The following is a 14,315-nucleotide window of genomic DNA, read 5'->3' on the forward strand; positions in this document are numbered from 1 at the left end:
CTGTTATTAATACCATGGTTCTGTCTGAATACCCATACTTTTTATTGAAATAGTACTCTGATTGGGTATTTGAAAATATAAAGTTTTATACTGTGTAAAAATTTTAAAATGTAGTATGCTTGTATTTCAGGCTGTAATCCTAATTTCGTTTTCTCATCGAGTAGGAATTTGCTGCACCCTATTGAGGAAGAGAATTGTCATTTCAGACTATCGTTGACAACAGCTGATAATCAGGTAAGAGGACAGGCTTTACCAAAGGCGGGAAACAACCCAATTGTGCATTAGATGACGCCTTCGCAGTATGGAGGAGCCTAGGGTGTTGATATTTGTTCTTTACTGCTTTTTGTATGTAGTATGGTTAGTACATAGTATATACTTTTAGTAAGTTTTAGGCTAGAACAATTTGACATGTCACATGACTTACCAATAAGTGAAAGTACATAGAAATACATTGAATGCCATTTAATTTAGGTCATTTTTTATTAGCTCATATAACTTCCATTATCTAGGCAAGTGATTTCATGGTGGAAATTGCCTCTGTGGTTCCATTCCATCTTATGCAAACAATCAGGACTCTGTAATGGGTTATTACTTTCCATTCTCTGAGGAAGGGCCCAACAGACATACATAGGAGAGATAACCACTGCCATGTCAGTGAAATCCCCTCAGTACATTCCTCATTCCTCATCGGGTTTAACAGTAACTGCATTACCTTTTTCAGCTGATGTATGCGTGTGTGTGTGTCTGTGTCTGTGTGTGTGTGTGTGTGTGTGTGTGTGTGTGTGTGTGTGTGTGTGTCTGTGTGTGTGTCTGTGTGTGTGTGTGCGTGTGTGTGTGTGTGTGTCTGTGTCTGTGTCTGTGTCTGTGTCTGTGTCTGTGTCTGTGTCTGTGTGTGTGTGTGTGTGTGTGTGTGTGTGTGCGTGTGTGTGTGTGTGTGTGCGTGTGTGTCTGTGTCTGTGTCTGTGTGTGTGTGTGTCTGTGTGTGTGTGCGCGTGTGTGTCTGTGCCTGTGTCTGTGTCTGTGTGTGTGTGTGTGTGTGTGTGTGTGTGTGTGTGTGTGTGTGTGTGTGTGTGTGTGTGTGTGTGTGTGCGTGTGTGTGTGCGTGTGTGTGTGCGTGTGTGTCTGTGTCTGTGTCTGTGTCTGTGTGTGTGTGTGTGTGTGTGTGTGTGTGTGTGTGTGTCTGTGTGTGTGTGCGCGTGTGTGTCTGTGTCTGTGTCTGTGTCTGTGTCTGTGTGTGTGTGTGTGTGTGTGTGTGTGTGTGTGTGTGTGTGTGTGTGTGTATGTGTGTGTGTGTGTGTGTGTGTGTGTGCGTGTGTGTGTGCGTGTGTGTCTGTGTCTGTGTCTGTGTCTGTGTGTGTGTGCGTGTGCGCACGCTTGCGGATGTCGGCTAACCGACTATCACCTTACTAGATGTCAGCACCCTATCCCTGGCTCACATACTGCTACGTTAGGCTAGCCAGTTTATCACGACACTGTGGCGATGCTGACAGGAGGCTAGGCTAGCCAGGTTAGCATGACACTGTGGCAATGCTGACAGGAGGCTAGGCTAGCCAGTTTATCATGACACTGTGGCAATGCTGACAGGAGGCTAGGCTAGCCAGGTTAGCATGACACTGTGGCAATGCTGACAGGAGGCTACAATATAAACCATTCATTTACTATAGCCCAATGTTGAGTATAAGTATTGCATCATACTACATACCTGGATTAAGGAGAATAGGAGATTCAATTAGTCTTACCATAGGCATGTTTATGCAGTCTTTATTGACACCCTAACTGCCCACACACCATTATATTTGAATTCAGAATACTGAGAGTCTTCTAAAAGTTACTTTCCATAGTATCCAAATCTCTCTATGAATCAGCATATCAGTTTGACACACACACATGCATGTGCGTGTAGACAGACACACACACACATGTTCTTCAACGACACACATTGTGTTGCGTCATGTTATGGGTATGCTTGTAATTAAGTACTGGGGAGTTTTTTCCTCTATGATTTTGCCTGTGCTTAGCTCCATTCTGTTTCTTTTTATCCGGAAAAACTCCCCAGTTATTAACGATTACAAGCATACCCATAACATGATGCAGCCACCACTATGCTTGATAATATTGAGAGTTGTACTCAGTAATTTGTTGTATTGGATTGGCTCCAAACATAACACTTTGTATTCAGAACCAACCTTGAATTGCTTTGCCACATTTCTTGCAGTATTACTTCAGTGCCTTGTTGCAAATAGGATGCATGTTTTATAACATTTTTGTTCCGTGTAGGCTTCCTTCTTTTCACTCTGTCAATTAGGTTAGTATTGTGGAGTAATTACAATGTTGTGGATCCATCCTCAGTTTTCTCCTACAACAGCCATCAAGCTATGTAACTGTTTTAATGTCCCCATTGGCCTAATGTTGAAATCCCTCCGGAGTTAGGAAGGACGCCTGTATATTTGTAGTAACTAAGTGTATTGAAACTCCCTCCAAAGTGTAATTATTTCACTTCACCATGCTCAAACAGTCATTAAAAACACTATTATTGCACACAGAGTATTTGTATTTGTATTTATTATGCATTCCCATTAGTTCCTGGTAAGGCAGCAGCTACTCTTCCTGGGGTTTATTATGCATTCCCATTAGTTCCTGGTAAGGCAGCAGCTACTCTTCCTGGGGTCCAGCAAAATTAAGGCAGTTTATACAACTTTAAAAACATTACAATTTATTCACTGATTTCAGAACACACTGTGCCACTACTCAGGCCACTACTCTACTACCACATATCTACAGAACTAAATCCATGTGTATATATAGTGCGTATGTTATATTGTGTGTGTGTATCCATGTGTCTGTGCCTATGTGTGTGTTGCTTCACAGTCCCCGTTGTTCCATAAGGTGTATTTCTATCTAGTTTTTAAATCTGATTCTACTGCTGCATCAGTTACTTGATATGGAATAGAGTTCCATGTAGTCATGGCTCTATGTAGTACTGTGCACCTCCCATATTCTGTTCTAGACTTGGGGACTGAAGAGACCTGTTGTGACATGTCTTGTGAGTTATGCATGGGTGTACGAGCTGTGTGACAGACAGCTCGGTGCATTCAACATGTCAATACCTCTCATAAATACAAGTAGTGATGAAGTCAATCTCTCCTCCACTTTTAGCCAGGAGAGATTAACATGCATATGATTAATATTAGCTCTCTGTGTACATCCAAGGGCCAGCTGCACTGCTCTGTTCTGAGCCAATTGCAAGTCCCTTTTTGTGGCACCTGACCACACGACTGAACAGACAAAACATTACAAACAGCCAGCAGCAAAGTAGATTGGTCACGAAAGTCAGAAAAGCAATACAATTAATTGCTTGCCTTTGATGATCTTCGGATGTTTGCACTCACGAGACTCCCAGTTACACAATAAATGTTTGTTTTGTTCCATAAAGATTATTTTTACATCTAAAAACCTCCATTTGGTTGGCGCGTTTTGTTCAGTAATCCACAGGCTCGTGCAGGTCACGACGGGCAGACGAAAATTTGAAATAGTATCCGTAAAGTTCGTAGAAACATGTCAAACATTTTTTATAATCAATCTTCAGGTTGTTTTTACAATAAATAATCAATAATATTTCAACCGGACGGTAGCTTTTTCAATAGGAGAGAGAGAAAAGGTCTGCTCCAAGCTGCTCTCGCATGCAAAAATCTAAGGACGCCCAGCTATCCACTGACGCGATGTGATCATTCTCGCTCATTTTTTCAGTATAAAAGCCTGAAACTATGTCTAAAGACTGTTCACACCATGTGGAAGGAAGCCATAGGGAAAGGAACCTGGTTGATATCCCTTTAAATGGAGGGAAGGCATGCAATGGAACAGGGAGGTTGCAGAAAAACAGCACTTCCTGGTTGGATTTTCCTCAGGGTTTCGCCTGCAATATCAGTTCTGTTATACTCACAGACAATATTTTGACAGTTTTGGAAACGTTAGTGTTTTCTATCCTAATCTGCCAATTATATGCATATTCCAGCTTCTGGGCCTGAGAAATAGGCCATTTCATTTGGGTGCATTTTTCATCCAAATATCAAAATACTGTCCCCTAGTCTCAAGAGGTAATGAAATATTTAGGACTAACTTATTCCTTGTCACCCACTCTGAAACTAATTGCAACACTTTGTTAAGTGTTGCAGTCATTTTAGTCCCTGTAGTAGCTGACATGTACAGTGTTGAGTCATCCGCATACATAGACACACTGGCTTTACTCAAAGCTAGTGGCATGTCATTAGTAAAGATTGAAAAAAGTAATGGGCCTGGCCAGCTGCCCGGGATAATACCTGATTCTACCTGGATTATGTTGGAAAGGCTTCCATTAAAGAACACCCTCTTCTCTTAGACAGGTAACTCTTTATCAAATCAAATAAAAGTTTATTTGTCACATGTGCCGAATACTACAGGTGTAAACCTTACAGTGAAATGCTTACTTACGGGCTCTAACCAATGTTGCAAAAAAAAGGTGTGTGTGTGTGTGTGTGTGTGTGTGTGTGTGTGTGTGTGTGCGTGTAGGTAAGTAAAGAAATAAAACAACAGTAAAAAGACATTTGAAAAAAGAGTAGCAAGGCCATATACAGACACATGTTAGTCAGGCTTATTGAGGTAGTATGTACATGAATGTATAGTTAAAGTGACTATGCATATAAGATAAATAGAGAGTAGCAGCAGCGTAAAAGAGGGGTTGGGGGGGCACAAAATGCAAATAGTCCGGGTAACCATTTGGTTACCTGTTCAGGAGTCTTATGGCTTGGGGGTAAAAACTGTTGAGAAGCCTTTTTGTCCTAGACTTGGCACTCCGGTACCGCTTGCCATGCGGTAGTAGAGAGAACAGTCTATGACTGGGGTGGCTGGGGTCTTTGACAATTTTTAGGGCCTTCCTCTTACACCGCCTTGTGTAGAGGTCCTGGATGGCAGGCAGCTTTGCCCCAGTAATGTACTGGGCCGTACGTACTACTCTCTGAAGTGCCTTGCGGTCGGAGGCCGAGCAATTGCCGTACCAGGCAGTGATGCAACCGGTCAGGATGCTCTCGATGTTGCAGCTGTAGAACCTTTTGAGGATCTCAGGACCCATGCCAAATCTTTTTAGTTTCCTGAGGGGGAATAGGCTTTGTCATGCCCTCTTCACGACTGTCTTGGTGTGTTTGGACCAATCTAGTTTGTTGTTGATGTGGACACCAAGGAATTTGAAGCTCTCAACCTGCTCCACTACAGCCCCGTCGATGAGAATGGGGACGTGCTCGGTGCTCCTTTTCCTGTAGTCTACAATCATCTCCTTAGTCTTGGTTAAGTTGAGGGATAGGTTATTCTGGCACCACCCGGCCAGGTCTCTGACCTCCTCCCTATAGGCTGTCTCGTTGTTGTCGGTGATCAGGCCTACCACTGTTGTGTCGTTAGCAAACTTAATGATGGTGTTGGAGTCGTGCCTGGCCATGCAGTCATGGGTGAACAGGGAGTACAGGAGGCGACTGAGCACGCACCCCTGGGGAGCTCCCGTGTTGAGGAATCAGCGTGGCAGATGTGTTGCTACCTACCCTCACCACCTGGGGGCGGCCTGTCAGGAAGTCCAGGATCCAGTTGCAGAGGGAGGTGTTTAGTCCCAGATTCCTTAGCTTGGTGATGAGTTTTGAGTGCACTATGGTGTTGAACGCTGAGCTGTAGTCAATGAACAGCATTCTCACATAGTGTGTTCCTTTTGTCCAGGAGGGAAAGGACACTGTAGAGTGCAATAGAGATTGCATCATCTGTGGATCTGTTTGGGCGGTATGCAAATTGGAGTGGGTCTCTGGGATAATGGTGTTGATGTGAGCCAATACCAGCCTTTCAAAGCACTTCATGGCTACGGACGTGAGTGCTACGGGTCTGTAGTCATTTAGGCAGGTTGCCTTTGTGTTCTTGGGCACAGGCACTATGGTGGTCTGCTTGCATGTTGGTATTACAGACTCAATCAGGGACATGTTGAAAATGTCAGTGAAGACACCTGCCAGTTGGTCAGCACATGCCCGGAGCACACGTCCTTGTAATCCGTCTGGCCCCGCAACCTTGTGTATGTTGACCTGTTTAAAGGTCTTACTCACGTTGGCTATGGAGAGCGTGATCACACAGTCGTCCGGAACAGCTTGTACTCTCATGCATGCCTCAGTGTTTCTTGCCTCGAAGCGAGCATAGAAGTGATTTAGCTCATCTGGAAGGCTCGTGTCACTGGGCAGCTGTGCTTCCCTTTGTAGTCTGTAATAGTTTGTAAGCTCTGTCACATCCGACGAGCGTCGGAGCCGATGTAGTATGATTCAATCTTAGCCCTGTATTGATTCGTTCGTCGCAGGGCATAGCAGGATTTATTGTAAGCTTCCGGGTTAGAGTCCCGCACCTTGAAAGCGGCAGCTCTACCCTTTAGCTCAGTGCGAATATTGCCTGTAATCCATGGCTTCTGGTTGGGGTATGTACGTACAGTCACTGTGGGAACGACGTACTCAATGCACATTGATAAAGCCAGTGACTGATGTGGTGTATTCCTCAATGTCATCGGAAGGAGACCGTAAAACAGCGGCCATCTCCTCCGGCGCCATTTTCCACAGTATAGCAGATGGTGTAAAGCCATTATGGGCTCCAGAGTGGCGCAGTGGTCTAAGGCACTGCATCTCAGTGCTAGAGGCATCACTACAGACCCTGGTTTGAATCCAGGCTGTATCACAACTGGCCATGATTGGGAGTCCCATAGGGTGGCGCACAATTGACTCAGAATCATCTGAGTTTGGCCGGTGTAGGCCGTCATTGTAAATAAGAATTTATTCTTAACTGACTTGCCTAGTTAAAATAACACATACGTTTTTCCAGCAGCAGACTATGATCGATAATGTCAAAAGCGGAACTGAAGTCTAACAAATCAGCTCCCCCAATCTTCTTAGAATGAGTCCATGCAACTTATTATGTGCCTTGTTAAGAAAATATTTACTCCTGAACTTATCTAGGCTTGCCGTAACAAAAGGGTTGATTACTTACTGACTCAAGACGTTTCAGCTTTTAGTCTTTAATTAATTTGTGCAAAATGTGAAATGCATAATTCCACTTTGACATTATGGCGTATTGTCTGTAGGCCAGTGACAAAAGAATATGAATATAATTCATTTTAAATTCAGGCTGTAACAACAACACAAAGGTGTGAATACCTTCTGAAGGCACTGTACACACACACACACCCACCACCCTTCCATACACCACCCTTTGACCCTTTGTGAACCCTAGGTAGCCCTCAGAGAGGTCATTGGGCCCTCCCTCCCCCACCTTTATCTCTGTCTGTTTATTTTGGTCCTCTGGGATCATTAGCCCGGCTAAATGTTTGCTCACAAAGGGGGAGATGGTTAATATGTTTCAACACATCCATTTGTCAGGCCCTTGTCTCTGCCGGCCGACAGTGAAAGAAGAGAACTGCTACTCTCAACTGGCATTTCGATACCTCATTTATATTTAACTAGTCAGTTAAGAACAAATTCTTATTTAAAATGGCGGACTACTTTGGAACAGTGGGTTAACTGCCTTGTTCAGGGGCAGAACGACAGAGTTTTACCTTGTCAACTCGGGGATTCAATCCAGCAAACATTCGGTTACTGGCCCAACGTTCTAACCACTAGGCTACCTGCCGCCCCCCGGCCCTCTAGGCCGGAAAGCCTTTAGTGTGTAGTGCGTGTGTGTTTTCGTTCGTTCACTTGTTCGTTCGCATGCTTGTGTGTGTGTGTGTGTGTGAGACGTGGCGTGGTGGCACTCAACATGAATTCCTCACAAAGAGGGTTGGGTTGTTCCCAGCCTTCTGGTCGATAAATCAAGTATGACATCATCAATGTGCAGTTAGAGGATAATTTTTTTTGAAAAGGTTAGAAATGAAACGAGAGAGAGAGAGAAAGAGCTAGAGAAATAGAGAGAGGGGATAGAGATAATAAATAAATAATGAAAGAGAGAGAGAGTGGGGGGAGATAGAGAGAATAAATAAATAATGAAAGACAGAGAGTGCGAGAGAGAGAGTGAGTGAGAGGAAAGTCAATAAATTAACAAGGGGGATGTTTCAGTTGACAGGATGGAGTGCTGTTGGCACCGTTTGAATGGTATCTCTGCTGATTGGCTGCACCCTGGCCTAAACAGGAAGTGGTGAGGCAGTAAAAAGCCAAAATGGCCAGCCATTGTGCCCTAAGTTATCATCGCTGGTCAGGGGATCCATTTGTCTGTGTGTTGACTGATCCCTTCCTCCTGTTCTACACCTCTCAGTGTGGTTGGTATTCACAGCCTACAGGACTGCACTTCCGGTCATAATTCTAGCCCTTATGGTGTGTCACATCTTGCATGTGCTTTGTGTGCTCATGCTTCTATATGTGTGTGTTAAAGAAACTGAGTGTGTTTTAGAGAAGCCGTTACTGAATGGAATCCATAATACCTTTTGTGCATGCCATACTCCATTAGCACAGAACCACACGTCCGTGAGTGTGTGTGATTGAGTGGACGAAAGTGTGTATGTAACACCTTGCTGTTAAAAAGCTGTTGGGCCCCCCTCCTCCTCCCCCTCCTCCTAATCCCTCCATCCCTAAAGACATGTAAATGACGGCAGGGATGGGGGAGGAGAAGGAGTGGGGGGGTTGGGTTCAGACCTTTGAAGTCTGATCCCTCGGGGGTGGTGGGTGTCTTGGGATTCCCATGGCGATGCCCTATGAGAGATTGGGATTGTTTCAATTCAAGAACCAACAATATCTCCTTGAGTATATCTCCTACAACCATTCCTCTTGTTTGAACAATCCCCTTTACATTACAAGCAGACCTGATTCAACTAATCAAGGGCTTGAGGATTAGTTGAACGGTTAAATCAGGTGTATCGGAATAGCAGGTGACGTGTTCGGAGGGGGAGAGGAGAGGCGAGGAGAGGTTTGAAGAAACACCTGTATTTGTGTGTGTGCACACATGCATCTATGTGTGTGTCCTGTATGATTTACATAATCACACTGGTAATCACCCTCAGCTATCAGTGCACTACATTTAAAGTTGGGGGGCTAAGAGGGTATCAGGCCCACACAGGGAATAAACGAGTTACTTATCTGGCCCTTGTTTCTGCTAATGTAAGATAAGGCAACGTAGCCTAATGTATGTGGCTAGAAGCAACATCATGGAGATAACATCATGATAAACACCTGTGTGTGTGTGTGTGTGTGTGTGTGTGTGTGTGTGTGTGTGTGTGTGTGTGTGTGTGTGTGTGGTGTGTGTGTGTGTGTGTGTGTGTCCATGCATTGTGTTTAGAGTATAGCATACTGTATACTGGAGCTATAGACATTTCAATGGCAGGTCATTTTTATGTAGCGACTTGTGCAGCAACTGGATGTGGAAACTTTTCCCTGGTTACCTTGGGGACCAATTGTGTTTGAGCGGAGCATGACCCCTGAGCCCCCCCCCCCACCACCACCACCACCACCACGAGGAGGCGAACAGAGCAGTACAGGAAGACAGATCGCCCATGGCGACCAGGACTTCCTGTACAGAGCACAGGGGGCTGTAAGTAGGAGCGGAGCACAACTCTGGGGGGAAATGGTCTGTAATCGCAAACAATCAACGTGATTAGCCTAGGCTAGCTCCTCCAGCCACAGAGCCACAGCAGACCCAGACCGCCAGCCCCTCAGACCTGCCACCCAGGCTGCTGCTGACCTGGCCTACAGATGTGGGATCTTAATTTGAGACAGTTTGCTACAGCAGGACAATAATCCTGCAGCAACAGAAAATGTGAGTTATTATGTGGATTATAATTAATGGACATGGTTTTTAGTAGTTGATACATTTTTCGTTAGCAGGAAATTACAAACTTCAGAAGACTTTTTAAAACTTGAATATACTACACATTTGCATTTCCTGCTGTGCAAGAAGATTCTACATCTGTACACACGCTCCAACTACAGGGATGTAGGTACGGACGGAGGGAGAGAGGCAAGGGGATAGAGCGAGGCAGACAGACATACATACAGGCATGCAGACAGACAGACAGACAGACAGACAGAGAGAGAGACAGATGGTCTTGAAAGTGATGTCTTGAAAGTCCAGATATTTCATTCAAATGATGTGGTAAAAAAATGAGAAATGGGGAAGGCAGAAGATCTACCCGTTGGAGAGTTCAGCTGGTTCACAATCACAGAGACCCAGGGCTGTGTCACATACAAATCAGATCTAACAAAATTAAGTTCATCTCATTTGAAGCAATTGTATTTTGGCCTTCCATGGCTTCCTGTTACACTGGGGTACAAAAATGAGGTAATAAGGTAATACGCATGTCATCCATCACCATGGGAAAAGGCAAGGAACTCTCAAACGAAAAGAGACAAATGGTTGTTGACCTCCATAAATCAAGCAACGGGTACAAAAAAAAAAAAAATTTCAAAGTTAGAGACAAAGTTTACCCAGGGTTGACCCTTCACAGACAGGCCTGTCCAGTGGGATTGTTTGCTTAGATAAGGACAGACACTTCCTGGTGAAGAGAGAGAAAGAGCGAGAGAGAGAGAGAGAGAAAGAGAGAGGCCACGGGCATCTATATGCATCTGTATAGGAACCATAGACATAGAATTGGTTGAAACACAGTGTGCTTGAGGCCCAAAACATCTATATAACAAAAAAAATAGCATTTGGGAAATTTCTAACAGTTGACCCATTGAGTGTTGAACTGGCCTTCCTCTATCCTTTACACGTTTCAGGTAATATCAGATGCCTATCTAACCATAACCCTAACCCCTAACCCTAGATTCTATAGAAAGTCCCCTCTTTGCATTCCCCTGATTGGCACATACAGCTTGTGACTGGGAGGTGAACTTGGACATAATGGTAGCTCTGTTCCTGCCATCTCTTAACTGTAATGGTTCCGTAAATTAAGCAGCCATGGCCCCCTTGAGCAGACTTCCTTGGCCCCTTTGGCACTGCTAGCTAGTTCTACTGTATTACTACTACAGATTAGAGAGAGAAAACAATAACTGTTGGCCTGTCTGTCAACATGATGGGTGCAAGGAAGAGAGAGACAATTTAAGCATAATGTATTTCAAATAGTGGGTAAGATTTAGGGAGGGGCAGGGGTTGTACAGAAAAATGTGTCCGAACTTGGGTCATAAAGGGGAAAGCAGTGGATGAGTGGGTGGTTGGAAGTGTGTGTGTGTGTGTGTGTGTGTGTGTGTGTGTGTGTGTGTGTGTGTGTGTGTGTGTGTGTGTGTGTGTGTGTGTGTGTGTGTGTGTGTGTGTGTGTGTGTGTGTGTGTGTGTGTGTGTGTGTGTGTGAGCCTCAAACAAGACACATAGAGAAATGCCGCATGGCTATTAGCAGATGAGCAGTAATGTGCTCTGCATCGCCATTCCTTAACAGCACCGGACTGGACATTTGCTCGATTCCTCTCCGCGACTGGTTCCGAGGCGCTTGTATGTACCGGCCATGCTGTTTCCTGTCCGGCCAGATGTGAGGGAGTGTGTTTTCTAGCCAACATGGGTACGGTAATCAGAGGTAGGAGTGTGGGTGTTACTCACAGTTGTGTGTGTATGTGTTACTCACAGTGTGTGTGTGTGTGTGTGTGTGTGTGTGTGTGTGTGTGTGTGTGTATGTGTGTGTGTGTGTGTGTGTGTGTGTGTGTGTGTGTGTGTTACCACTCCACACTCATCCTCTGGATGTTGGGTTCAAAGCGGCAGCCCCACGCCGGACGGAAAAGGCTCGCAGCCAAGAATGAGATCAGTGGCCCAACGAGGGACTTCCTGTCCATACAGGAAGTGGAGGCGCAGCTGAGAGGGAAAGGGCTCTTCCTCCCTCCTCCACCCCCACCCCCCCCTTTCCTTGTCCTCCGCTACATTTCTTCATGTTTTGTCTCTAAAGTATTTTCCATTCGCATACTGTACACACACACACACACACACACAAACACACACACACACACACACACACACACACACACACACACACACACACACACACACACACACACACACACAACACCCCCCTCTCCCTCGTCTAGCAGCCAGGCCTAATGGAGCAATCTCACATTGCAGGAGGATACACACACACACACTTTACAGAGCAGGAAGTGCAGGTCGCTTTGTTTACGTAGTGGTGGTTCTTTCTCCTGCCTCGTCCTCTCAAAGGCCTCAGGGAAACGGGAATCCCCTTGGATCATATCCTCACCCTTGTCACATGTACATCCATCAACAAATGAATAGAGAGAACACAGGGAGACAGACAGGGAGAGGGAAAGAGAGAGAGACAGAGAGAGAGACAGGGAGAGGGAGAGAGACAGAGAGAGAGACAAGGAGAGGGAAAGAGAGACAGAGAGAGACAGACAGGGAGAGAGACAGAGAGACAGGGAGAGGGAAAGAGAGACAGAGAGAGACAGACAGGGAGAGAGACAGGGAGAGGGAAAAAGAGACAGGGAGAGACAGCAGGGAGAGAGACAGGGAGAGGGAAAGAGAGACAGGGAGAGACAGACAGGGAGAGAGACAGGGAGAGGGAAAGAGAGACAGGGAGAGACAGACAGGGAGAGAGACAGGGAGAGAGACAGGGAGAGGGAAAGAGAGACAGGGAGAGCGAAAGAGAGCGAGAGAGACAGACAGGGAGAGGGAGAGAGAGACAGGGAGAGGGAGACAGAGACAGCGAGAGAGAGAGAGAGAGAGAGAGAGAGAGAGAGAGAGAGAGAGAGAGAGGGGCAGAGAGAGAGAGAAGCAGAGAGAGAGCGAGAAAGAGGGGCAGAGAGAGAGAGAGTGAGAAAGAGAGAGGGGGGCAGAGAGAGAGAGGCAGAGATGTATCATACTGTGTGAAAGGAAGGCCCGGAAAATCATTAGACTCCAACCACCCAAGTCATAGACTGTTCTCTCTGCTTCAGCACAGCAGGCGATACCGGAGCATCACGTCTGACACCAACAGGCTCTTGAACAGCTTCTATTGCCAAGCCAGAAGCTAACAGAATGGCTACAAGAACTGAGTTGACCTTTGTATGTTTTTATTATTTTGTTAAAATTCTCTATGCAGACTTACGCACACTGACACTCCAACACACACATAACATGCACACACATTTATACTGACTCTACACACACACACACACACATACAATCATAATTTACGCTGCTGCTACACTGTCTATAAAATATTCTGATGGCTAGTCACCTTACCCCTATACACATCTACCTATATCACTCCAGTTTCCCTGCACAATGTAAATATGGTACTGGAACTGACCCTGTATATAGCTTCTTACTTTATCGTGCTCTTCTTATTTTTACTTCTCATGTGTTTTTGTCCTAACTTATGTTATTTTTAGTGCTACATTGATATTGATTAGCAGATGGACTGAATGCTCATTCTTTGGCTCTTGACCCATTCCCTTGATCTCATGTCCTGTCTGCTTGAAGTGAAGTAAGAGAGACACATGCTGCAGTCGTTTCCCAGTTAGCACATAACGTTCTGAGAACAATATGTTTCCTAGAGCTTGGTGAGAGTGTGCTTGTCCTATGGTTATTTTGCATTCAACCTTCCCAAAATGTTCTGGATAATGGCTTTGCTTTGGAACACTCTCAGCACATTTAATAAGGAATTTTAGAAAAAAAACATTATTTTCTTTGTATTTTATTACTTTAACAGAACGTTTACGAAAAGTTCAAACATGGTTACATTTAGTTTCATTTTGGTGATGTTTTAGGAATGTTCTCCAACTGTTTTGACATTGGGAATGTTCTCAAATAATTCAGAGAACGTTAAGAAACACTCTTCTGTGGGAATGTCAGCACCTATACAGAACATTCCCTACAGGTTTCCTCATGGTTCTGTTTCAAGTCATGTTCTCAAATTGTTCCAAGAGCATTAAGTGCTTCTACACCTGCATTGCTTGCTGTTTGGGGTTTTAGGCTGGGTTTCTGTACAACACTTTGAGATACCAGCTGATGTACGAAGGGCTATATAAATACATTTGATTTGATTTGATTAAGAAACAGCATGTGATGAGTGATTGTTTCCTTTGAAATGGGGTCTGTTAGAATAGACTATAATGAACAGCTTTGCATGTGTAAAAAGACATGGCATGCTAACTCCATCATGGGGGTGCAGTGTACTAAGTCCATGGATAGGGAACAGAAGATCGTAGAAAAGAAAATCATTTCCACATGTCCCATCTGTGCTTGGAGTTCAAGACAGTAAACCCAAAATAAGTGAGCAGTGTTAATGAAACATTCAGCGAAAGTAAAGTTTTACAAAAACTTCCAAATAACCTCTAATTTTCGTTCTCAGAGCGTTAATAAATCCTCCCAGCA

The sequence above is a fragment of the Oncorhynchus mykiss genome, chromosome 8 (genome assembly GCF_013265735.2).
Source record: "Oncorhynchus mykiss isolate Arlee chromosome 8, USDA_OmykA_1.1, whole genome shotgun sequence".
In the NCBI taxonomy this organism is placed as follows: Eukaryota; Metazoa; Chordata; class Actinopteri; order Salmoniformes; family Salmonidae; genus Oncorhynchus; species Oncorhynchus mykiss.